At 30.7% G+C, this 4111-nt stretch overlaps 1 pseudogene; it reads right to left on the bottom strand.

Annotated features, from left to right (window-relative positions):
- Nucleotides 1–870: 870 nt before the first annotated feature.
- LOC140961017 (uncharacterized) lies at nucleotides 871–2548 on the bottom strand (annotated as a pseudogene).
- Between the last annotated feature and the right edge of the window lie 1563 nt (nucleotides 2549–4111).

Below are 4111 nucleotides of genomic sequence, written 5' to 3'. Positions count from 1 at the left end.
CTAGTTGTATCTCTGAACCATTGAGGGTCACACAAGTACTGGATTATTTTTTCCCCGTTGAGATAATAAATTCAAGGAGTTGAATTTATATAAAACGCTGAGAGAATAAATTCAAGTAGTTGAATTTATATAAAATTATGATATAATAAATTCAAGGAGTTGAATTTATGATAATTAAATTTTGAGAAAATAAATTCAAGAGTTGAATTTATGAGATAGTAAATTCAAGAAGTTGAATTTATGAATTTATAAAATTTGGAGAGAATAAATTCAAGGAGTTGAAATTATAAAATTTCGGAATTTAAATTATTAAACTCAAAAGTTGAGTTTATTAAATATTAAATTTTGAATGTATAAATTCTAGGAGTTGAATTTATAATTTAAATATTAAATTCAAATGTTGAATTTATAAAGGATTTAAATTAAATGTAATGGGTATATGTATTATGGGCTTGTAGGAGTACAAGATCAACATACAAATTATTAAGGTTCTTAATTGGACTTTAAAAAATTAATTAATTAATTAAACTAGTTGGACTAGAATAATTAATTGATTAAGCCCATTAAGTGTTTAATTTAATTAATGAGCCATAAGCTTATATATATGTGTATTAGGTTTAGTGTCAAAAGAAATTAATCCATGCCATTTTCGAAAACCCTAGCCTCCAAGCAAGGATTTCGAAAATCCTCCTCTCCTTCTCTCAAAATTTTCGGCCTCCTCTCGTTTAATTAATCTCAACGAAAAATCTTTCTAAATTTTTAGTGTAATTTAGAAGAAGAACAAGTAATCCAGTCGTGGACCGGATAAGGATATTGAAGAAAGAAGATTTGAAGATCGTACGTGAGATTTACAACAAGAGCTACGTTCGCTTATATAGGATTAGTTGGAGCCAAGTGAAAATTGTTCACTAAAGGTAAAAGTTTTACCATTTTTTCCATTTCATCAAACAATTACACACCCCAATCAACTCTATCTTGAACACACAAACCTTTGATAACGTAATTGTATTTGGTGGGCATTTATGAGTCGACATCTTTTTAAGGAGGGTATAAGCATGGCCAAACACGGAATTTCTGCATAGGAGATCTATCATACATGTAGCTAAGGCATTTGGACATACACCAGGAGATATCATCTTCCAACTAGATTCCCGGATTTGGCAAAGCCATCAATTAGTGTAGTATATGTTACTATATTTGGAAGGCATAATTTCTCTCCATTTGATAAAGAAGATATAAAGCATAATCCATTTTTCCAGCAAATCAGAGGCCACAGATCAGTGTGCTGTATGTGACCTGATTTGGCAAAACTCCATCATCGATCATTTTACTAAAAAGTTTAAAAGCTTCAGTAAATCTACCTTCCGAGGAAAACCCTTTTATCAAAGAAGTGGAAGTGCAGGTATTGGGATCACATCCTTGCACGAACATTTTGGCCAAAACAGCATGGGAAAATTCAACTTGTCCCGAATCAACTAGAGAATTCAAGATTTCCCATCATCACATCTAACAACTCAAATGCTTCCCTCCGCGCAGCAACCATAATCAAAGCATTTTATACAGACACACTTGGGATGAATTTTTAAACCAAGTCCCGCGCCTCATATTGCACAATATATTGAACGACAAAGTACAATAAACTTTCGTAAAAACCAGTGAACTAAATGGTGAAGAAAACTAAGTAGAGCAAAGATTAAAGTAAACAAAACCAAGGCCTGTACAAAATACAGTGTCCTTAAAACAGATTCGTCCCCTCCTGTATGTGCTTCGAGGATCGTCTTGGACGTCTGTTTCCCTGGATACAACGGAGCAACCAGCAGCGACTTAGCACGAGGCACTACTACGGCTAACTGAAAACGTACCTTTACTTTGTCACCGAAATTTGACGGAGGCCCAAATGAAAGCTAACAATATGAAATGCAAGAGAATGCTTGAAAGATATAAGATTTTCATGTATTTGAAATGAGGAAATTAACACACTATTTTTAAGCCTCAAAATGCACACCAAGAGTAATGCAAGATTAATTAAGACAATTAATCTTCTCATTAACTCAAGAATATGAAGAGCCAAAAGTCTTCAATTAACTCAAGAAGGTGGAAAGTCAAAAGACATTTCTATAATTACGAGCTACAATTAACTCAAGAATGTGGAGAGCTAAAAGACACTCCCACATTCATGAGATATAATTTTTATTCAAACTCTAAATTTGATTCAAATTTCCAACACCTCAATCACCCTTCCCGACTTGCATGAAAACGACAATATAATTGTGTAGCTGACTTTATCAGGTTCACACCCCCTTATTAGACATTTCTTCAAGCAATCTACGAGTGGCTCATGAGTATACTAAATTTTTTTCGAGTCGAGCTTAAGTAGTATGATACTCGAACTCGACCCGAACTGGTTACACCCTTAGGCTTGCCTGTAGGAGTTAATCACGCTAATAAACACATCTTCTGGACAACCTATCCCCTCTAATTTCATCTGTTGCAAAAGGTACTGCACAACATCAATCTCGCCATCACACCGGAGCTTTTTAATCATCATTTGATATGTTGATTGCGTGTGCTTTAAAGACCTCGAATTAGCTAAAGATTTAAAATACTCCAATGCCCGTATAATGTCAGTTTCATTATTCAGTCTCTTCAACACTTCAGATTCTTTAATTAAAACTCTCTTAATCACTTATTTCATTAAGTGGCATAAAATTTGAATACTGAATTTGTGCTTAGCACAAACGGGATTCAAGGCTTGCGCACTTTTAACAATAAAGAACTGTTGGGATTTATACCCAAAAACAAATGATTTTAATTAATGTGAGAATTATTTAAATATTTTTTTCAGGCATGTTATTTGATGTTTTATAAATATCTGAAATCCCACTATTGTTATTATGTGACTTTAAATATTTGTATATAAGTGTTATATACAAGAGGATAATATTTAAATTATAATGACCTAAATATGTCCGCAATTAGAAATTAAAGTTGAGATCTTTAATTTAAAATTGTTAGCAAGTTGGGATCTTTAATTTAAAATTGTTCGCGTGGTTCATTCTAATTATAGAATGATCTTACCCAGATCATTATTAATGAGAAACGCTTTATATAATTTGATTATGTAGGATTGGAGCATGATTAATTTTGAATCTCCATAAATTTTCGTATCATATTGAGAATTCAGTATTAATCAATGATGGTCATATATGAGTCAATCTTAATTCTGAGTAATTAATAAACTCCTATTTGTGATGTTGTATTTTTTGACATACCGAGTAATGACACAAATTATATGATGTCAAAGGTACATTGTAAATACAATAAAATAAATAGCTGCGAATATTAATGTACAAGACGAAATCCATTCCTTCGTAAAAGAAGATAGATAAGTGGTTCCCTTGAGTGTTGATTCAGGACTTGAATAATAAGAGCGCTCAATTTCTGATAAGATCATAAATATATTATTCATTAGAGAATCAATGGGACTTAAGGGGAAAAAATATAATTAAAGATATTAAGCGAAAATTACCTAGCTTTAATTATGAACAATTTATGGAATATTGGTTCATATATAGTGATTATATCAATGGACTATTCATTTTTGTTGAGTAATTTTATATCTATTTTTTGAATGGTGCAGTTCCAAGTTTATAGTGTAATAACTTCGGAATTAATAAAATTAATATATGTAAATTAAAGAGTTTAATTTATTATCAATTTTATTGGAGCTTGAAATCATAAGTCCTGAGTTCCCCATGTCATCTCCGATTTACTTAGAACACTTATGATATGTATATTAGATTTATTAACTTAAAATCATTGCTCAATTTCAATTTGTTTGTAAAATTGTAAAGAAAAATGTTTTTTTAGCGATTTTTCAATAATTTTAAGTTAATAAATTTTTTAGCGATTTTTCAATAATTTTAAGTCATTGCTCAATTTCAATTTTTTGTAAAATTGTAAAGAAAAATGTTTTTTTAGCGATTTTAATACCTATATTCCATCTCAATCAATTATTTTTGAATTAATTGTCTAACAATTTTTTGTGATAGAGATCACAAAAAGATATACATTCCAAATATTTATATATGAATAAAAAGACAAGGAGCGT

Source organism: Primulina huaijiensis, chromosome 16 (assembly GCF_012295235.1).
Source record: "Primulina huaijiensis isolate GDHJ02 chromosome 16, ASM1229523v2, whole genome shotgun sequence".
Classification (NCBI taxonomy): Eukaryota; Viridiplantae; Streptophyta; class Magnoliopsida; order Lamiales; family Gesneriaceae; genus Primulina; species Primulina huaijiensis.
This window is presented reverse-complemented; position numbering and strand designations above follow the sequence as displayed.